The sequence below is a fragment of the Manis pentadactyla genome, chromosome 13 (assembly GCF_030020395.1).
Source record: "Manis pentadactyla isolate mManPen7 chromosome 13, mManPen7.hap1, whole genome shotgun sequence".
In the NCBI taxonomy this organism is placed as follows: Eukaryota; Metazoa; Chordata; class Mammalia; order Pholidota; family Manidae; genus Manis; species Manis pentadactyla.
This window is the reverse complement of record NC_080031.1, coordinates 38599085-38621991: the sequence shown is the minus strand read 5'-3', so window position 1 is coordinate 38621991 and position 22907 is coordinate 38599085. Positions and strand designations below refer to the sequence as shown.

Below are 22907 nucleotides of genomic sequence, written 5' to 3'. Positions count from 1 at the left end.
TCCTCTCTCCATATACCTTTTCTTTCCTGGAGCAGCCAGTGTGTGTGTGTTTGTCTAGAACTGGGCTCAGTGAGGGCAAGTGACATTCCAGTTCCCCCCTTTTGCAAGGCAGAGCCAGTCAACCTTATTTAAACACTCTCCATGTACAGATCCTACAGGAGAGATGCAAAAAAGAATGAAAGGCTTACACCTTTCGTGCACGTTCAGCCAGGTTTCAGAGAGCCATATGATTTCAGCACTGGAAAGGACCTTAGATGGCATTTAGTTCTATCCTTCCAATTTACAGATAAGAAGATTGAGGCCAGAAAGATGGAAAGTTTTAATAAATTCACACAACTAGTCAAGTGCTCTTAAAGAACACACGTACACAAAATACCTGGAAACTGTAAAATAACTAATGAGCCTTTGGAATAGCCATGTGATACAATGGATAAAGCAAGTAGCAGGTGGTGGAGGGGATGTATGTAGTCCTGGCCTTGTTAATTACCTGTGGGAATTGGATAATCAGTTGACTTTTCATTTGCAAAAAAGTGATAATAAATAATACTACTTGACTTTCTTCATGGAATTGTGAAAATCAGTGAAGCTAATAGGTGAGGAAGCTCTTGGAGAGCCATAAAGTGCTAAGAGAAGGGCTAATGGGTGAACTGTGGCTGGGAGGAAAGAAAACAGTGCATTTTACAGTTTGTAAATGAAACCTCTGACTCCAAGTTTAAATAGTACTGAGTTGGGAGAGGCTTAAGAACACTTGTTGCATGACTGTAATTAGGCTTGGTTTTGAACGTAATGAATGATGTGTCTGATTTGGTTTGTCCCATATAATTTACCAAATTTTCCCTGGTAACCACCATTCTACTCTCTGTTTCTGTGAGTCTGACTTCTTTTTTTTTGATTCTACATATAAGTGACTTGGTTGCTTCTAAAAATAGACCTACCTATTCAAGACAAGGTGTCGTTCTTCTTGAGGGCACTTCACTCATCATTCCTTTATTTCACAGATATTTATTGTGCACTTACTAGGTACCTGGTTTTCTTCTGGAGCTGGTGATACCTACAAGAATATGCTATAAGCCCTGAAAGATTGTTGGATGTGGTGCTAAGGCCAGAAGAATTGTTGGGTGTGGAAATAAAGGTTCCTTGTAGACACATATATGAGGGTGAAGAAATTAAGATCCCTGGGATCCCATATTCTGAAAAACAGCTTGCCTCATTGCTGTCCAATAGAAATATAATGTGAGTTCCATATATATGTTTAATTTTCTAGTAGCTACAGTATAAAAGAAAAAAACAGATGACATTAATTTAAATAATTATTTTTATTTAATTCAATGTATCTAAAATAATACCTTAACTTGTAATCAATATAAAAATTAATAATATTATATATGTATTTTTTGTCGTGCTGTTTAAAATATTTTTATACTTACAGCATGTCTTGATTTGGACTAGCCACATTTCAAGTGCTCAATAGCCCTACATGGCTAGTGATTACCACCTTGAAAAGCAAAGGGTATTATCTTCTGGCAAAATCACTTTTGTGCAGGGTCCTCTAGGCCTGTGAGTGCCCCCCTGTCCTGCACAGCACCCCTGTCAGCCGCTTTGTTCTCACGGGCTCAGTTGTCGTGCCCTGGTCTTTCCAGAAGGCGGCACTGTGAGCATACAGGACATGGCTGGGAGGGGTTCCCATGGAGGAAGAAACGGAAATACAGGGAAATACAGTGGCAAGGTGGGATGTGTGTGTGTGTGTGTGTGTGTGTGTGTGTGTAAGTTAATATTAGTACCTTAATTATTCTGGTGGAAATTAAGATTAATGTGTTTTACAACTATTTTTCAATTGTAATGTTTTAACAACAATTCTAAAACTTTACTGTCCCTACCAATCACCTAAGGCTGTTTTAACTATTTTTTATTTTAATGTTATTTAATTTTATTTTTTCCCTTTTATTTATGTGTTACAAAATAAAAATTGTGTATATTTAAGGTGTACAGCATGATGATTTGATATATATATAGTGAAGTGATTACTACAGTCAAACTAATTAACATATCATTTCCTCACATAGTTACCATATTTTTTGTGTGATGAAAACACCTGAAGTCTACTCTGTTAGTGTATTTGCAGTATTCAATACAGTATTGTTGACTGTTATGCTGAATATTAGGTTCCTAGACTTATCCATCCTGCATTACTACAACTTTGTCCCCTCTGACCAGCATCTCCCCATTTCCCCACCTCCCTGCCCTGGTAACCACCATTCTACTCTCTACTTCTGTGAGTCTGAGTTTTTTTTTAATTCTACATATAAGTGACATCATATAATATTTAGCTTTCTCTGTCTGGCTTATATCACTTAGCTTAATGTCCTCCAGGTTCATTCATGCTGTTGAAAATGGCAGAATTTCCTTATTTCTAATGGCTGAATAATACTCCATTCCATAGGGTGTGTGTGTGTGTGTGTGTGTGTGTGTGTGTGTGTGTGTGTGTGTGTGTGTGTGTAATATGTAATGTATATATGCACCCCACATCTTTTCCATCCATCCAGGTCTGTCTCCATGTCTTGGCTACTATGACTAATACTGCAGTGAACATGGGGGTGGAGCTGTCTCTTCAACATACTCACATCATTTCCTTTGGATATATACCCAGATGTGGGATTGCTGGATCATATTATAGTTGTGTTTTTAATTTTTTGAGGAACCTCTATACTGTTTTCTATAATGCCTGTACTACTTTACATTCCCACTGATGGTGCACAAGCTTCCCATTTCTCCACATTCTTGCCAGCACTGGTTATCTTTTGTCTTTTTTATAATAGCCATCATAGCAGGTGTGAGGTGATACCTCATTGTGGTTCTGATTTGTATTTACTTGATGATTAGTAATGTTGAGCATCTTTTCATATATCTATTAGCCATTTGTATGTCTTCTTTTGAGAAATGTCGATTCAGGTCCTTTGACCATTTTTAAACAGAGTTATTTGTTTTCTTGCTATTGAGTGTTTGAGTCCCTAAAAAGCAGATTGTGGCTCACTACTACAGGTGATCTAGGGTGGGGCCCAAGACTACATCTCCAACAAGTTCTCATGCAGAACTGGCTACCTACATATGAAGGAGGCTGTGCTCACCATGATTTAGAAGTAAGGTTTGTAAGGAACTTTGACATGCACCATCTTTTTTGGTGCAACAATCTTGGCAGTAGATATTGCAATTAACCCCATCTTATAACACAAGAAATAGAGGCTCAAAGAGGTTTATACTTAAGATGCCTAAGATCATACCATTAATAGGAAATGAAGTCAGGGATAGAACCCAGGTATTCGGCTCCCAAACATCATCTTCCCGTATCAATTATATAAATTTCCAAGGTAATAGAATAGGGGTTTATCTCATCAACCTTCCTTCCTCTTTGAAGCTTCCTCCTGCTTTAAGATTTATGGGAAGTTCTATAACCTTCTGGACTCTCTTCCGCCTGTATCTATTACAACCGCAGCCAGCAGATTGCGTCATTCCTTTTCCTGCTGTTAAATCAAGCTTGACAGTTACTTTCTATCTGGTGAATATGGGACGGTGAGGTTGTAGCTGGTAGGAGGATCCTGAGGCCCTAAACAGAATCAGATTACTCCAGTGGGCAGAGAACATTCAAGCTGGCCAGAGGCCCTCGGGGTATTTCCTTCACCTTCCTCACTTTGCAGATGAGGAAACTAAGGCCCAGAGAAGGGATGCGGCTTTTCTGGGTCAACAAGACAAGATGGAAAATTCCCATAAGGCCAGCTCACTGGATCAGATTTCTAAGAATAATAAACTGGAAAAGAGGGAAAAAAAGTTAAGATTACTCCTCATATCAAAGTTTGCTTGAAAAATCTGATCCTTGTTCTCTACTGGGATATCTGGCCTCAGAGTCTTTAGTCATTGGGGATATTTTGGGCCTAGAGTGTGACAGTTTATAATGAACCCCTTTCTTTGGCCCAGGCCAGTTGGAATACAAAAGAAGCACCAGACACGAGTGGATTGTGCTCTCATGGGACACATATGTGAGAGCTGAGGACCCAATAAAAGATGTAGGACCTAGTGCTAAGTTGTGCAATAGACTGCATGCAGAGAGGGCAGAGAGAGAGAACATACCCTGGATTTTGTTGGCATGATAAACAACGGGAGCAGGAGAGAAATGACTGAGCACCGTATGAACCAGCCCGTGTCATATAATGCAACTAAGTCCTCCTCCTGTTGTTAATCACAAATTGCATTAACTGGTGAAACCAAGAAGGGAGTTTAGAAACCAATTCCAACCCCTCACTTTAAAGATGAGGGCACTGAGTCTCCAGAAGTTAAAGGATTTTCACATGTTGCTGGCAGAAGTGGGGCAAGTGTCCAAAGCCCCATGATACCATGACTGGAGCCTTGGACTTTGCTCTGAGCTCCCGTTCTCTCCTCTTTGCCACTGCTTCTCCTTTCTCCTAGCTGATGTTTGTTTCTGCCTGCTCCTTAAAGCTTACATCTGAACATCCTGTTTGATAGGCAAGTCACTTTCCAAAACAAGCCTCCGTGATTGACAGTTCACTCTGTTATGACCCTCCCCTCACCCCTCTGCCCACAGGGAAACCCCCACTGACCCGAGATGCTGTGTCCGCCTGCCTCCCTCCTCGGGCATGGGACTCTCCCTGTCCACTGTCTCCTTCTCTTCTGCCTTTCCTCCAGGTTTGAAGAAAATCTTATTCCATTATGTCTTCTGGCTGTCCTGTTGCCACACATACACACACACACACACACACACACACACACACACACATCCCTCGGGGTCATACTTTGAGTTAATCATACTGAGTTCATGGCACATTTTCATTGCTAATCTAGGTAGGACCCCTCTCCTATTTTATTCGTTTATTTCCCCCCATGTATTCTCATTTCCATCTCCTCATTGACAATCATTCTGATAAATTTAACATGTGTTTGTGTGTGTTCTTGCAAAATGAGCATTATGTGTATGCACTTAAAAAATGTATGTAAAGGTGGTTTTGCGGTCTCACCCTGTCTTTTCAATCCCTCCCTGGCACCAGTACTGTTTTAAAGACTCTCCTGTGTGGCTAAGTGTTTATCCAGTTTGAGGCTTCTTGAGGCCTAGTCTCTTTCTGTCACTCCCTGTAGACACACTTGCTGATGGTCCACATTTTCTGCTTCCAGGACCTTGAGCTGTCTCCCCGGCTCTCTGACCACCACGTCCGTTGTCTCCTAAGCTGCTCTCTTCCAGGCCCCCGGCCGTGCCCCCTGCCTGGTTTGGACCTCTCAGCTGGGATTTTACCCTCCCCTTCACTGGTCCAGACAGGGTAGGGCGCTTCTACAGGTCTGAAATCCTTTCTGTATCTTCTCTCACCCCCTCTGTTTTTATAGGTGTATTTAAGTTTTCCTGGGACGTGCTGATTTTTTTTTTGGGTAAATTCTTCAGAAAAGTTTTAGATTTACAGAAAAACGGCCAAGATAGTACAGAGTTTCCATGTATCTTCCGCCTGTTTTCCTCTGTGATTAACATCTTGCATTTGTATGATGTGTCGTAAGGAGTCACGAAGCTCATCAGTGAGCATTATCATCAGCTAATGCTGCCCCTTCCCATCCCAGGGCCCCAAGTCACATTTAGCTGTCTGCCCCATTAGGCTTTTCTTAGTTGTGGCCTTTTCCCAGACTTTCCTTGTCCTTTGATGGCTCCGGCCCTTTTGAGGGGTGTTCATCATGTACATTGCTGGTCGCCCCTCCACTGGGATTTGTCTAATGTTTTTCTAGTGGTGGGACTGGAGTCAGGGTTTTGGGAGGAAGACCATAGAGATGGGGCACTGTATACATCACCCCTGCTAAGGCTGCCTGCTCTCCCTGGGGCAGGTCGCTGCTGCTGTGGGCTCTGGTCGCCTGGGCAAGGGCATGTTCGTCAGGTTTCTCCATTGTAGAATCACTCTTTTGTTTTTCTCCTTTCATACTGTGCACCTTGGAAAGAAGTCATTAGGTACAGCCCACATTTAGAGGGAGCTACGCTCCCCCTCCCTGAAGGTGAAGTATCTACATAGAATATACAGGATTCTTCTGCACGGACATTGGTTTCTACCCGTAGTTATTTAATTATTTATTTATATCAGTATGGACTTGTGGATATTGATTTCATACTTTGGGTTGAAAGTTTTGTGTTTCATTTTTGCTAAAAATGATCCAGTGTTGGCCACTGGGAGCTCTTTCAGTTGGCCCTTGGGTCTTTTGATATAACCCACCACTGGGGTTTTGGTTTTTAAAAAAAATTTCCTTTATTTCTGTCATTATAAGATTCCCTAGGCTCATCAAATTTATTTCCCTCCCTGGTCTCAAAATCAGCAATTTCTCTGAGGAGCCCTGGTTCCTTTTATGGGAGAATGGCATTTCAGACCAAGAGGTGCCAGCTGTGCTCTGGTCTCTTATTTTACAACCCACTTTTCCTTTTGCCTTTCTGTTAAGTCTCCTGTCCCCTGCCCATTGACCATGGGAGTCTCCCAAGAAATAATCACACATTCAAGACAATAACAGAGTCTTGATTCCACACAGGAATTTTGTGAGAAACAAAAACCAATAACATACAGTCATAGAGTTTACAGTCAAGTATGGGAGGTAGGTGGACATAAAGATATAAAAGTCAATCTCTAAGGAATCCCTAAGGAACTAATGACTAATTCAGGCTGTGGGACCTGGGAAGTCTCTGAGCTGAGAATTGAAGGAAGGAAGGAATGTTCTACTTTCTCTATACTCTATTTGCAGATTTATAAAATATCTCACTCGACTGCGGCCCCAGTAAGTGGACCCCTTCTGAACAGAGCAGTGACTGTTCACACTGAGGTTCCCTTTTCCCCATCAGTGCTTCTGCCCTTCCCAGGCAGAAATGAGTGGACCTTGTTCTCTCTGCATCTCTCCAGAGCCCTGAAAATACCTGGCCCAGAGAACTTCAACAGTATTGCTAACATTTTTTTAGTGGTGCCATTATGAATTTATTTATTTATTTATTTATTTATTTATTTATTTATTTATTTATTTATTTATTTTATTAAGGTATCATTGATATACATGCTTATGAAGGTTCCACAAGAAAAACAATGTGGTTTCTACATTCACCCATATCATCAAGTCCCCCCATACCCCACTGCAGTCACTGTCCATCAGTACAGTAAGATGTCACAGAGTCACTACTTGTCTTCTCTGCACTGCACTATCCCGTGACCCCCCCACACCATAATACCCCACAATCCCCTTCTACCTCCCTCCCCCACTATCCCCTTTGGTAACTGCTAGTCCCTTCTTAGAGTCTGTGAGTCTGCTGCTGTTTTGTTCCTTCAGTTACGCTTTGTCATTATACTCCAAAATGAGGGAAATCATTTGGTACTTGTCTTTCTCTGCTTGGCTTATTTCACTGAACATAATAAGTATTGGTAACATTTTATTTCTTAAGTTGGGGGTGGTTGCATGGTGTTTAATTTTGTATTCATAATTTCTTTTTGTATGACTTAAGTATTTCATAACAAAATTTGGAACATATTAATGAAGAAAATAAAAAAGATCTGTGTGTAGCTCTGGTCTGCATGACCCTGTACCCTTGTTCCTGTGGCAAAGACTGCCCTGCCAGACATGCCACTCTCAGCCCGAGGGCAGAGAAGGTGCCTCCAGTTTGGGCCGGATGGGTCTGCCAGAGCCTGTATAACCGGCCGCTGCTTGATGCTCATGTGATTCAACACTTAAGTGGTGTGGCAGATAGAAACCTCCCCCTGCCATTCAGCTGCCCGCTCACCCCCAGGGCCTGCCTCTGACTCCCAGAGAGCCTTAGAGCAGTGGCGCTGGGACAGCCCTTTCCCGCAGCACAGATTTCCTGCTGGAGGCAGGGCTTGAAGTGCAGAGCACCCCCCACCTAGGGACAGCATCTTAGCACTTACAAACATGGATTCAAACTTCCTTATCTTCCATCTAAAGCCATCTGTGAACAAAGACCTGAAAGGGGCAGTTCTAGTTCTGGTAGCAGCCAAGAAAAACCAAAGGCCCTGCCAGCATCCATGACAGGTGAGATGCAGGCCAAGCACGGGCCAGCTGGGGGTGCTGCACCAGGCGAGGGGGTGTTTGAGTCTCTGGGAAAAGAATGGGAGTGAAGCCTATTTGCAAGGCTAGGCTATTCAGCCCTTGGGTTCAGGACATTGCTCCTGTACTGACTGTGGGGGCTGGTGGCTCCTGACAAGAACTTTTCATCTGTGGTAGGTTAAAAATGTCTGAAAATTCCCCCCTCTTGAATCTGATTGACCAATAAGATGTGACATAAATGAGATTCTAGGACTTCTGAGCCTAGGTTATATGAAGTCTTCCAGTGTCTGCTCAGCTCTTTTAGAACATTCTCTCTGGGAGTTTTGATCTGCTATGTAAGAAATCCCATTATGCTGAGACTGCCAGGCCAGAGAGGCCACATATAGGCCTTTTGGTTAACAGTTCCTGTGGAGCTAAGCCCACTGGCCACACCTACTAATGCACAGGACCTGAACAGGAAACCCTCTTAGACCTCCAGATCAGCCCCTCTGCCAGTTGAATACCATAGAGTGGCCCCAGTTGATAGCACACACAGCAGAAGAATTGCCCATTTGGATCCTGAACAAATTTCTGAACATTGTGAGATATAATAAATGGCTGTTGTTTTATGCTTCTAGGTTTGGGGTTGTTACACAGCAATAGATAACCAAGGCAGCCAGGCACCCCCATCAAGGCCACCTGTCCAATCATTGACTTCCTAAGCCAGGGGATTCTGGTTCATGTGCAAAGTGACCTGAAAGTAGGGCCGGAGCCAAGCCAGGGGCTCTGAGCATCTCTCTGAACCTGCCTGGAGGCTCACTGCTTGGGCCATCTGATGAAGTGTTGAAGTGATGGCCTACAGAATGACTTCAGATGATGGGCCAAAGGGTGAGAGGCCGGCTGAGTCTGGAGGGCAGGCATGAGGAGGTGAATGTTGTTGGACGGGGAAGAAGACCAACTTGGAAAACTAGTAAAGAGGGGTTGAATTTTGGGAGGAGGGTGTGGGGTGAGTGTTTCCTGCCCAGAAGAACAGGGGCCTAAGGGAAGGAGCACAAGAAGCCTAGAGCTGGGGTCTGGCTGAGGGATTCAAGCAGTCCCCTGGCTTTGCTGGTGGCTGTGCTTGGCTCTCTTTAAAGAGCTCTGGTAGGTGCCTGGTGATCTCACACGAACAGTGCAGGTGCAGGCCTGGCCCGTAAACCACAGCCACTGGGGCCTGTGCAGCCACAATGCACAGGGCAAAGCCTCTGCAGGGGGATAAAGGGAGATTATTTGTTTAGCATCATTAGTAAGAGTCCCAGAACCTGCCCAAAGCAAAGCAGAAACTTTTGTATTGAGAGGATTAAACCTTAAACTCAGCTGAGAAGACTCTGCTGGGTGGAGTGGCTTTGTTGTGCCTGGCATTGTGTGTGATTATATGCAAATCACTGGGAGGCCTTACCCGGGGTCCTGACCACAGAGGCTTAGCTGGCCACTGCCCAGGGTGGGCATGTGGGAAGGAGACAGCCGCATGTGCTGGCCAGGTAGCACCCAGCTCCCCAGGCAGGGATGCCTGTTTTCCCTTAAGTTTAGGAAATTGGGATTTTGAAAAAGTATTTAAAATGTCAACCAGGGATTTCTGCTAGATGGTTAGGAGTGCAGGGACAGAAGGACCACCAGGAAAGTATAACTGGATATTCAGGACAACATCCAGTAAGGATGGGGGAGAGCCAATCCAGAGGCCCTCTGACCTTGTCACCTAAGGCATCCTTTAGCATTCTCTCTTTCAAACTTAGAGTAATATATGTGGTTGCCAAGGAGATGGGGGCAGGTTTTGGTTTTCTTTCTTTTTATTTTTTCTTCCATCAACCATTAGCTAGTGGCCAGTCAGAAGGACTTGGTGGAGGGATTATCCTGGATTTATTGATCCAGAAAACTCTTAATGTTTGCTCTGTGCATAGTATAGTGCCAGGTGCTAGGGGTAGGGAGCTGTGGGCTGTTGGTGAGAATAGAGATGAATAAGATAGTTCTGTTGTTCAGGAGTTTACAGACAAGATATGTACCCAGATAACTACACTACCTTGTGGAATTTGGTAAGCACTGGGAGAAATGCCCTGAAAGACTGCTTGGCTTCAGTTAGGAAGGGTCAATTAGGAAGTCTTCAAAGAGCAGATCTTGAAGGTCTGGAGGCCAAGGCAGGGAAGTCGGGGTGGGGGTGCTGTGTGAGGCCAGGGATTTGTGTTGGAGGGTATAGGGTGCAGGCTGGCAGTGTGCACTGGGTCACACTATGTCCCTGAGGACTGAGCAGGCAGTTTCTGCATACCAGGACCCAAGTCTCTCTCTGTTAGTACTAGAATTTGGCCTGGACAAATTATAGTCTGTGGTCTAACCCACAAACATATGTAGGGAGTCTGGGATCCTGTTTTGGCATCTGAAGAACTGTATAACAGCCAGGGGGTGGCCCCAGAGATTTCTGGGTCCCTCCTGCTGATGGCTCAGTGGGTGCCCTGGCATTCTCCTGTGCCTTTTCCCTGAACAGTATCTTCAGCTGCTTCTGGTCCTTGATAGAAGAGCTTGGATATATCCGATGCCCTATTCCAGGTGGGCATAAAATATTGTCCAGCAAGGGTCAGGAGGAGTAACCATCAATTCCTCCCTCCTGGGAAGCTATGGCTTGGCTGGGGTCCTGCAGTTCTGAGCGAGCATGAGGGTGGAGTGAGATGGGTCTTGGCTTGTAAGATGTGTTTCTGATGGAGATCACCCGAGACATGACCAGAGTTGAAAAGAAGTCCCAGAAAGGCTTGGTAGCCAAGCCATCAATCTGAGAAACTGGGCAGCGTGTAGGATCAGGTAAGAGACCACAGGATGCAAACTGGGGAGCCGGGCCTGGTTTCCTGAGTTGCTGGACTGTGGGAGGAGGGGTTCAGGGGGTGGTCGTAGGCATGTGCCGTCCAAGCTCTAACCTCAGGCATGGGCAGTGAGGACAGTCAGTGGTTTGCCAGCCCCTCACCCCACAGTAGCTAGCTCACCAGCACTGGCCCAGCGTATTCCCAGAGGGACAGACACCAGTCACCAAGCTGAGCACAGCTCTTGGGCCAGATGGGAGCACTGAGATTTGAAATGAGAAACATTGATTTTAAAAACCACCATCTTTTAAAACAAAAGTGTAAAAAACATCTGTCCTTCTCCAGCACCCTCCATTCTAGTCCCCATAGGAGCACCTTGGCTTCCGGAGGGGCCTCTCGGGGGCAGTAGGAAGCTGAGGGTCCCTGGACCCTTTGCTGAAGGGAGCTCTGAGCACTGGGAGATGAGAACCATGCTCCATGGGGGGATTCCCGTCCCCCTCCCCAGGGCGGCACACTCCTCTCCTTTTGCTGGAAGTCTGTGTGAGCACGGTGTCCCTGGGACCTGAGGGGATGTAACGAGTGGAAGCCAAAAATCCCGCAAACCCAAAAACCAAACCCAAACCAAATTGCTCTTTGGAACTGTGTGTCCTTGGCCCTGTCAGAGAAGCAGAGGTTTCTGTGAGAAAGGGGAAGAATCAGGGGTTCCAGAAGGATGGGAGCCAGGCATAAAGAGCCCCTGATGATGGGGGAGTTGAAAAGAATTTGATGAAGATATTGTCTGGGCTTGGGTGGGATAAAAGACACAGGCAGACAGGGCTGTTCATCTGCTAAGCTTTTGTTGTCTTGCTTCGCCTGCTTTCTACACAGCCCTTGGGCGGGGTGATGGCAGGGGGGCGGGGGGCACGCTGTCTGCCATCTGCAGGGGAACACAACAAACACCCACGTGAGAGCCAACGGAAACGCTGAGCAAAACAAACAGCGTGAGGAGGGTGCCGGCCTGGAGTGCGCGGTGGGGGAGGGGCCAGGCCGTGCAGAGGTGAGGGGCACCTGCCTGCAGGGCGGGGCCTCCGCAGTGCTCTGTGGCTTGGGCTGGCTGCCTGGGAGTGCAGGGTTCAGGCGAGGCCTGTATCCACATCTGCCTGCCACCCCCAGACTGCCAGGTGAGAGCCTCATTCATTCAGCTGCCATGTTTGAAAAGCCAGAGGTTGCAAAGCCAGAGTTAGATCTTACCCATTCTATTGATAACCAATACTGATGATCAGGCTGCTGGGTTTGTACTGATGGATTAATGTGCAATGGAGCTATAGGTAGTTCAGGTTCAACATTTGACTTTGCTGCTCCAGTGAATACCTCTCTGAGCCTCTTGCTTGCACATCTGTAAAATGGGGAGATGATAATGCTTAACTTAGAAGGTGGTTAGGAGAGTGGAAATAATATCTGTAAAAAATGCTTTGTAAGCTGCAGAATATTGTAAGAATGCTGGTCATCATTCATGTTTTACTTCTGTGGCTGTCCCCTTGGATCACAGGTGCTTATTCATGGCTTATGACATGCAGAACGTGTCGACATCAGTCAGGGAGGCCCACAGCCTAGGCAGATGGCGTTTGGGAAGTGTTCTAGCTTATGGGGCTAATGGGGAAGAATCCCTGGACTTATGACTGCGTTCTGGGGCCTGGGTCAGTGAGGAAAGTGGGAAATGGGATGGCACAGGATGGGGAGTGGGGTACAGAGTTACATCTGATGGGCCCTGGCCTTGCCAGGGTTTGAGGCTAGACCACATATCTTCCGCAACATCCCTGCTCTCTTGGGCGTCAGCTTCCCTGCCCTTATCCTGCATCCACACTTTAGCATAGTGAGTGGCAGCTGGCGGCCAGTGGCCACAAACCTGTCAGAACAGGGCAGGCAGTTTGTTTGCTCTTCCCAGGGCCAAGCCTGGTGGGATGGACCAGAAGTATTGTGTTAACTCAGCTAAAGAATTCCTTTCCTTGCCTGCCTCCATTTATAAAGGGGAAATAGAACCTGAGCTATATGCTCCTGTGGCTCCGAGCCAGGTCCTCCAGTGTTATTTCTGGAGCTGCTCCCCGCAGGGTAGGGTGCAGCCTCCAGGGAAACAAGAGTGCTTCATCCCTTTCCCACTCATGGTGTTGGTGGGGGGTTCACCCACCACCCTGCAAGAAGCTCTGTGTTCCAAAACTACCCTTACATATTTTTCTCATCCCAGGTGTGAGCCGTTGAGAGCAGAGTAAGGCTTTGAGCTTCCTTTGGCTAAGTGGAGACCAGGGCTGGGTTTCTGGGTTTATGTCCCAACACTGGGTGGTGCTGGTGCTGGTACATTCCAGAGAGAACCATCAAAGAGGTCTTTTGCCATTGCCTGTGGCCTGGTGCCCTTGTCTTTGTTTGCTTTGAGAAACTGAGATGGGTTTTGGATCCTCCAGGGTTTATACTTCTACACTTCAGAGTTCTGGTCAGAACTAGGCAGTTCTGGAAAAGCCTGCACCAGCCTTTCTGAGTTGCATCTCACTGGAGAGTCCCAGGACCAGATGAGGTCTGAACTGGAGAGATCTGCCAGGTGAGATCCTCTTATTCTGCAGCCAGAGTTGGAATGGCTGATGGAATAAGAGCGAGGCAGGGAGAGTGAGAGGTAAACAAGGGTAGGAGGTGGGAAGTGGATGAAGACATGGTCCAGGACTTGGGCTGAGGAGGACCTCACAGATTCCCTGCCTGCCTTTCCTTCCGCATCCTTTTTCTATCTGGAGAAAGAGGAATGGCTAGGGAACTTGGATTGGAATTGGCTGATGGCACTATTCACCATGGACAAACTATTTCACACCCCTATGTCTCAGTTTCTTCATTTGTAAAATAAGGAGACCAGACAGATGATCTTTAAGGCCCTCTCAATCTTTGATGTACAATTTATGACTGTTTATATCCTTTTCTCATTGCAAACAATAAAGACTGGTTTACGAAGGAATTCTGGATATCATCTCCTTCCTGTCTTCCCTCCCAGGCAGAGTCTGCCCAGCTAGGCTCAGCTGAGATGACAAGTGCTTTCAGAACTACTTCTAGGAGAGACAGGTATGTTATTTGAAAAGTAGCTGCAATAAGATTCTTTTGTTGAGGAATAAGAAAATTAATTTTTTAAACAGCATAAAACAGTATAGAATTAAACTTGGTAAGCATACTTTCCTGCCTCCAGATACATTCATATCTCTTCTACTTGATGGAACAAAACTTTATTTGCCTTGCTGCCTTCTCTCATGCCTGTTATTTACATCTTACTTAAATATTGGATTGCAATTTAGCTTGTCATGTGTTTGTTTGGTATCCATAGCACAGCTTTGAGTGATTTGGGCATACAGACCATGATCTACATTCTTCCATGTCATCCCACCAAGAAATGTCTTACTTATAAGTATTTTCCAAGAGTGTCAGCTCCCTGAGAGTCAGGCTATCCTTGTGAGTTCACTGCTCTCTGACTCCTGGAGCAGGGCCTGGCATACTGCAATTCTCAGTGGATGTTTGTTGAATGGATAGAATGTCAGAGGAATGAATGCTAGGTACTCTACATGTTTATTGCTTGGCACAGAGCCATTCTTTCTCTGGCTGCCCACCCTCAGGTGTCATTTTCTCTCTCCTCTCTGACAGAGCCTGCTTGGATCCATCTCTCAGTTCCTTTTCTCCTCTGTTTTGGGGCTTCAGCTCTGATCCCTTTCCGTGTCCTCCATTGGCAACTCCTTACAACTACTACTTCCATGCTGATGGCTAGAAACTATGTGTCATCACCTCTGAACTCTGCTAGAGATACCTTCTTACATTTCCAGTTGACTTTTGGGCAATTAACAGAATGGTGGAACATGGAAAATTAGTGTCAGAAGGAAACTGAGATGTCATTTAATTAGCACCGTACCTATACTTCCAGTGCTTTTGCTGTCCCCTCATCACAGGGCACCCATTCCATTGTTGTCCAGCCTCAGTGTTGTCCTGCATCCTACTTCTTTCCCTTTGTTTGTCTGCTTGTCTAAATTATAAGCCAGCAGGGGCCACATCTTATGCAAATCAATTAACCTTTGCTTATAGATAGTGAATATTTATAATATGAAATGTTGAATATCTGAACTTAGGTCAGATGTGCTGTTCCCTAAATAGGTTATGGGGGTCCTCCCCTTCCCTCTGGTTTGGGAATCAGGAGGCCCTGGGTTTGAATTCAAACTACCATTTAGCAGCTATGAACCTTTAGGAAAATTACTTTTCTGAGCCTTGACTTCCTCATCTATAAAGCAGTGATAATAGCAGTACCTGCCTTGTAGGTTTGGTATGTGAATGCATGAGATACTGTAAATTTAGTGCTTAGTACAGAGCCTAACACATGTCAAGGGCTCTAAAAAGTGGGAGTTATTGTTATAATTATTAGGCCAACATTAATGCTGAACCTGGAATTCTAGGCAAGCCTCAAGCAGTATGTCATTCTTGCCCCATGTTAGCCCACTCCCAGCTGACCTTACCATGCAAAACTGAAGCTCTTGTCCTCCTTTATTCTCTGTGTCAAGGTACAAGGATCATTCCTCACTTCAGATAAGGCTGTTAATTTCTGCTTCTGTATATAGAACCATTTCCTCTCTGACACAGACACTGTGTGGGCACCAAAGAGAAGCAGAGAACTAACCTGTGTATGTGAGGCATTGTTCTAAACTGCTTTTATACATGTCATCGAGGTGTTTATAATCTGCTAGGAAGGAAAGGCCAGTAGGTGTGGAACAATTTGGAAAAAACGTTGCTGCCTATGATGAAGGCTACATTGTGATGGCCAGGCTCAGTGAGAGGCCCTTTAGTATGGTGGTTAAGAGATTAGGTTCTGGAATCACAAAGACCAGGATTCTAACCTTGGTTTTGCCAGTTAGTGCTTGTGTGACTTTGCGTAAGTTATTTAACCTCTCCAGGCCTCAGTTTCCTCATCTGGGTTATTTTGTGAGGATTAAATGAGGTTGTGCACTGAGAAGCGCTCAGTCCAGTGCATGATGCATAGCAAGGGCTCCTTAAGGGTTAACTATTGTCATTATGTGTTTTCTGCATTTAGGAGAAAGAGATCACTGAGGCCTGCGCTAATCAGAAGGGATAGGATTACATAAATTGAGAGGAGAACGCTCTGTAGATGGAAAACAAAATAAAACAACAATAGCACAGAGCCAGGAAAGACCAAGTGACGCTTAAAGACAGTGGGATGTGTGTCGGGACCTGGACGGAGAATACATTTGGGAAGACAGGAGAAATTAAGTGGAACCAGCTGAAGGAGAATTGAAGACAGGGAGTTGCTTCTTCATATTTTTCACTGGGCCTTGCCTGGTACTTCATTCAGCAAATGCTTGTTATTTGTGACTGAAATTCTTGGCCTAATAATGCCTCTTACAGCTAATGAATGTCACAAGCTTACTACCTTCTTGAGTGCTTCCATTCAATTTTCTGGTTCAAAACTCCAAAATGTTCATTTTTTCCTAATATCTTCAGATTCGGTTATCAAATATGCAGGAACCTTATCTGTATTGTTTATTACTGAGAAGAAATGAAGCATCTTCTCAGCCTTTATCTTCCCAAAAGAAATGTCTGCCTCATTTTGGAGCAAGACACCCTGACCTCCCCAGTCACTTTGTGACCTGCATAAAGTTACTTCACCTCCATGCTCTATTTCCTCAAGTGTGAAATTGGAGTGATGTGCCAGTTATCCATCTATTGCCTTTCAGCGCCTGTGCCTTCCACTCCCTGCTCTGCAGAACTGGCTTGGCTCTTCAGCATTTCTCCCTCCAGTTGAACAGGACTTTAAACTTTGCCAATAGAGGGAGCTATCTCAAATGTAGGTCCTTGTGAATAAGGGCTTAAAGATACAAGGTTTCTTCTGGGGGCATGATACAAATGTTCTGGAATTAAATGGGGCCATGGTTGCACAACATTGTAAATGTACTGCAAGTCACATAACTGTACTCCTTAAAATAGTGAATTTTAATGTTACGTGACTTTGTCTCAATACAAATGAGCAGGTTGTTGTGAAGTCTGACAAATTTATGAATAGGAAAGGTTTCAAACAGTGCTTGGGACATAGTAAGTGGTTTAATACAGATTTGTAGTTCTGCCTAATTATTCAGTGGTCCATCACTGGACCTGCTCTTCCTTAGCCCCTCGCGCTGTCTTCATGGGTATCAGGGCTTGGCTGCTCTGGGGTTGTTGCTGCTTCTCACACTGGCTTCTCAGGGAGCAGAGAAAATGCTTGGCACTCACCCTTCTCCAAACTGCTCCAGACAGCTGATGGCCTGGGACTGGAGTGCCTACAAGGTGAAAATGGCTGGACAGCAGAGAGAGGGGACTGAGAAGAAAGGATATAATGTTGGACTTTGTGTCCCAGTGCTCTGGGCCTCAGGGCCAAAGTTTAACTGGGAATAAACAGCACTGTGGATGCCTAACTATTCTCTCCAGGTCTCCCACTGGTCTGCTGTCCCCCACTGGTGACTATGGGGCCCAAGCCTGCAGTCCCCAGCTCTTCCTGGGGAGAGAAGGGGCATCCGCAGTTGGAGGCTCTGAAAAGCTCTGTGTGTCAGCAGAACCTGTGTAGGCTCACAGGATAGGGATGCAAGGACAAGCATTAGACACCATGTGGTAGGGCTTGAAGAAATCCTGGGCTCTGGTTTGGGGGAGATATTTCTTTAGGATTAGGATATAATCATAGATGATGACAGAGGGAGGGAAACTGGAGACATGGACAGAGGCATAAACAAGCACCTTAATTTCTTCATCTTCTTCCTTTTGCTCTAGGTAGCAGTCCTTGTCATAGCACTTTTCTTAGACCAGTATTTCTATTGTATACTTAGTCTTTCATACAAAACACAGGGTTTTCAGGGCAGACCTAACTCTGAAGTTTTCTGTCCTGATATCTCCATCTAACCCATGTATTGGCAGGCCACTTGTCATCTCTCTTGGTTAGGAACCTAAGGCCATTAGTCAAATCCCTCTCTTTACAGTTTCATTGTCAGCCAGGGCCTCTTGCTGGGGAATCATCAGAGAGTGGGAGGGGAGCCTGCTACTGTCCTGGGCTGCTCCCAGGCAGAGTGGCATGTGTCCTCGCCTGACACTGGGGTGGAGGACAACAAAAGCATGTACCTTGTGATGTGACGCACCTGCCACTCTGTTGCCATTTTCCATTAAGCCTCCTCAGGAAGGGTCAGGGAACAAATGCTTGGGCAAAAAGCTAGAGAAATCAGCTGCCTGCCTTCAGGGCCCACACACCTGACCTCTATCCCCAAGGGGTGGTGGCAACTTCTGGGTGGCATTGGTTTTGGGGTCCCTGAGTGACCAGGGTATCCCTCTGAGGACTTTCCTCAGGCGCAGTTACCAAACATGTTTTCCATCTTTATTAATCTGCTCCTCTTCTCACGTTTCTCAGGTCACAGCTGCATTCTTATCTGATGGGCTCACTGCCAGCCCCACGGAGCCTGACAGTTATAAAGGGTGGATTAGCTGCAAAAGAATATTTATTAAAAAAAGATCCCTCTCTATTCTTCTGCCCTTTTTATGGAGTTAGCCATATACTGACTGGGTAAGATAAGAGCAACCCTTTGCAAGCTGTGAGCAGAGGCCCGACATCTGGGTCATCGGCGACGCCCATGAGTGGTGGTGACGGTGGCTCTCCTTGCCTGCTGTAGACCATCTCTCTCGGCCTCTCCTGGAGGATCCTGCTCGATTTCACAGCTTAGAGAGGTCCATAATGTGGCTAGCTTTCTTCAGAAGGAGGATAATCTTTTTGTGAATGGATCTCACTTTTCCTCTTTTCTCCAGGGCTGCATATAAGTACAAAAGTAGTCATTGGATGATTATTTTTCAATTTAGTGGCTCTACTTGCTGGGGTTTTGTTTAATGGCATTAAGAGAGAAAAGAGATGTTCCATTAGAAAAATGGAAGCAGCAGTGACTGTTTTTCCCATCTATGAAGAAACTCTTCCACAGAGACATTTCTAGATCTCCATGAGAAACTGATTTTCATTCTGTTTTGAGACTTTGGTGGTGCGATTTCAAGTCTAAGGTGTTTCCACTTGGCTGCTGCAAACTTGAGAAATGTAATCACGCCACCTGTCAGGTACCGGACGATGTGCTTTGTCAGGACACGTGCCCTCTGAGTAAACTCTGGGAGATGCCAGCTTCCCTCCCGTGACCCGGAAGCTGCCCGTCACACCTGCCTGGGCCTCCCTGCTTCTGATGCGGTGTGATGCAGGGGCAGATAAGAGGCCCAGGGTGCTGGCGAGAGGGCGACTTCTGATCTAGTTTGTTTGATGACACTGGTGGTCATCATCTGGAATCCAGGCAAGGCTGGGCTCTGGCGGGAAACCGGCAAATCAGGGTCTTGGGGTGTCTGGAGTGTGGAGGGGGAATCACTGTCAGGGACGGAGCCGAGGGGAGCCGCGAGGCTGCGCGGTGGCGCCTCTAGACCGCCTATCCCCCTTGAGAGCCCCACCACATTCGCCACACAGATTTCAGCTGTAGTCCCAATGGCATCGTCTTCTGGGGGAGAAACTATGGCTTTTGGAAGAGCAAGTGCCTTTCCAAGGAGCTTTGGAGAAATCAAGAGAGAATAACAGGTGTGGGTCGTGAGGTGGTGTAACCATTCACAGCGTGGCCCTCGCGTGCAGTGCTGTCACGTACCCCCCTCCCTACGGGCCCTGTCCTCATGGCTCCCCTGCTGTCGTCTCACTGAAGGGACACCCCTGCTTCCATAGGGCGAGACCCTGGGCGCGACCCCCATGAGCTCGCCGCCTCCTTTCCCGACCCAGTGCATCCCTCTTGGCGTCCCAGGTCTGCACAGCGCCCCTCATCCTCGGAGCCATCAGGCCCCAGAGCCCAGGCCAGCTGGATGCCTCTTCAACTTGCCCTCCCCGTGCGGCCGGTTTCCGGACGGGGAGTTTACGCGGGTGGAGTCTCTCCCATGCAGATCTTCACTTCTCTCCCTCCCTATTGCCCTGGTTTTGGTCGTTATTTCTCATCTAGGCTAATATAATATCTTCCTAACAGGACTTACATTCTTTCCCCCTTTCTTCTTAAGTTTGCTTTATATCTGGGCTATATTAATCTTCCAAAAGGCTCTGATCATAACCTTGCAATATTAGAAACTGTTACTAACTTCCCAGTACCAACCTGGAAGACTAGACTACTTAGAAGGGCAACACTGGGGCTTCTCCAGTCTTCCTTTATGGTCTTCCCCTTGGAGGGACTGTGAGCTCCGTGGGGTCAGAGACCTTGTGTGCTGTGTCTTACTGGTGTATCCCTGTGATCAGCACAGAGTGCGCATAGAGCACATGGGCTGGCATGCACCAAGACCTCAGCAATGCTTGTTAAGTATATCTATAAATGCTGCTACTGTCTACCAGGAATCTTCACTCTTTCCCAAAAATACCCTTAATTTTCTCACCTCCACCATTACACATGTTCTCCCTGGACTGCCTGACCTACCATCTCCACTTTTTTTCCTTTTTCAAGGCCCAGTTCAAATCTTGCCTCTTTCATGAAGCCCTCCATGATTCCCCAGACATGATCACCCCTTCTCTGAACTGCTGTGGCAGCTTGTACTCTCCTGGGGCACTCAGCATAGTTTGCCTTAGTTTGAGGACTTCTCAGATCTTGTTCTACTAAGGTTTTGAGCTATTTGAGGGCAAGATCTTTTTAATTCCTCTTCTCAAATACCTAATACAGTATCTTCCTTTGGGAGGTACTAGATACAATTTATTGAATTAATAAGTGAATGCCTAATTTTTTTGCCCTTATTTATAAGCCTGGTTGATTAGTAAGCAGAGAACCTTATAGTTTTAATGATTAATGACTTTGAGGCAAATTAGCATTCATTTGTGCTACTGCTGGGATTGATTAAGCAACTCTATTAATGTGAGTAAATCAGCATTTGTTGTTTTATAGCAAAAATTACATCAAGGTAAATAAATCCCATGCCAAGTGGAGGCAGTGATTGTAGGAACTCAGGCTGCAGATGGGAGATGCCCGGAAGCTTAACCCATGAGGCCTGCCAGCACTGCCCTGGCTGACAACTCTCCTGGGTGTTTCCAGAGATGCATTTCATAGTGAAGGCCAGGACAGCAGAGGCTGGCTGAGTCTATGCACCTGTGCTGATTCCCTTTGCCTATTTTGCTTCTCCATTAAGACTCTGGCTTAATGTTGGTAGTTCTAAGGCAGTGAAAATCAGGGGAAGGTCTCTCTGGGGAACTTGGCTCTCTCTTCCTCAGGCAGGGTCTCAGGGGAGCAAAGGCCTCAGATACGTCCTCACTTCTAGTGCCCTTCATCCTGTGGGGTCTCAGCCCCTCGTGATAGTGAGAGCACACAGGAGGGATGGGAATTCCATCCTGGCGTTTCCCTTCATCTCTCTGTGCCTCAGTGTCCTTGTCTGACAGCATCTACTTTATGGAAGACTATAGTGGTGTGGAGGGCCACATGAGGCAGTGAAGGCCGTGATGCTCTGAGAGCCAAGTGTGTTATATAGTCACTCATCTTGATGGGGGACACTGACAGATCCCTAAGAAGTTGTGGGCATGTGTCTAGTCTGCCTGTGCTGTAAGAGCTGGGCAGAGTGTCGAAAAATTCCAGCTCTCTGGAGACAGGCAGAGCGGCTCTCTGGTTGGCATGGGTGCTTGACTGAATCAGCTGGCGCACATGATTCTTTGAGCCTGGTGCAGTGAGGACTCTGGAACACATCCCATCAGTCTGGCCCAGTGCTGGATTAAGGGCCTGTCCTGGATGTCATTTTAAGTTCTCCTTGAAGCTCCATGTTGTCTGGGAAGCCCTGGCATTGATATAAAGGGCTGTACTTCTCAAGATCTCCCAGATAATGCTGACCTTATTTGGGACGAGTGGGTTGAGAGGGAACTCTAAGTTATTCCAAGGACCTAATTTCACACACCGGTGGCTAGGGGAGAGACTCATCACACTGCTTCCTGGTCCACTACAGCAAGCTGTCAGTAGGGGGAGCTCTGTCCCTGTGGTGCCTCTTGCTGCAACTGGGGCGAGGGTCTGTCAAGGTGTGAAGAGGGGCTTGAAGAGTGGCCAACCAGAGTTGTTTTCTGTATAGGTGTGCTGAAGAGTAGCTAGGTCAAGAGTTAAGGGCTGTAGGACCCTCAGTTGGGAAAGAAGTGGAAATCCACTGTGCCTGGTCCCCTGAGGTTGGAAGGGTGCTCAGGTTAAGCACACAAAGAAATGCACACATAGAAATGCACACATGTCCTAACTTAGGCACTATCTGCAACTGCCCTCCTCTCGCACAGGGCTGTGTGCAGGGACTAGCCACCGCAGAGGCCTGACACAGCACCTAGAGCTCCAGAGCGGGCCCTGTGTGGGTGCCTCGTGTATGTCCATGCTCACTGAGATCTGCCCTGGTGGATCTACTGCACCCAAAGGCAGAGAGGTTCTATGTGAGAGTGTTTCCAAGTGGTAACAGATCCCTCTTGATTCAGGTTGACTGTCTCCATGCACCTAGCCCCTAGCCTCAGACTGGGAACAGGTAAGGAAAAATACAGGGAGTCACCTTCTGCGCCAGCCTGTGGCTTGTGATGGCCATGCAAACATGTGCATGAGTGTGTGTCCAGGACTCTCTGGGTGGCAGGAGAGTGTGAGCAGCAGAAATGTCCATCTCCTGCAGGAGGTCTCAGGAACAGAAGGGAATTGCCTTTTTCCTCTCACGTGAGGCCGTGGAATGACTCTGCATGCTAGATGAGGCCCTGGGAAGCCTGTGGACATTTAGCTCTGTGTGTGCGTGAGAGGAGATTGCTGATGTGAGCACAGGCTCTGGAGCAGGAGGGGACCTGGGAGGTGTGAGCAGTGGAGCCCAGGAGCCATTTCTCATGGGCAAGTGGGGAAGAAGTCCTGCAGAAGGGGGCAGTGTGGTCTCATGCACAGCCCCTCTATCCTTATGGGTGACTTCTGAGACAAATCTGTGCCTCAGACATTAAGATTGATATTGGGGTGCCAGTGAGGGTGGCTGGCTCAGTGGAAGTGGATGGACTCCTTT

The 22907-nt window shown here is 46.5% G+C and overlaps 1 long non-coding RNA gene across 1 annotated transcript in view; it reads left to right on the top strand.

Annotated features, from left to right (window-relative positions):
* Positions 1 to 13300: 13300 nt before the first annotated feature.
* LOC118917669 (uncharacterized) overlaps positions 13301 to 22907 on the top strand; it is a 35934-nt gene continuing 26327 nt past the window's right edge. Inside the window, exons 1-2 of the long non-coding RNA XR_008993226.1 lie at positions 13301 to 13437; positions 13876 to 13943. This is a non-coding gene — a long non-coding RNA (uncharacterized LOC118917669). The remainder of the gene's footprint in view (positions 13438 to 13875; positions 13944 to 22907) is intronic.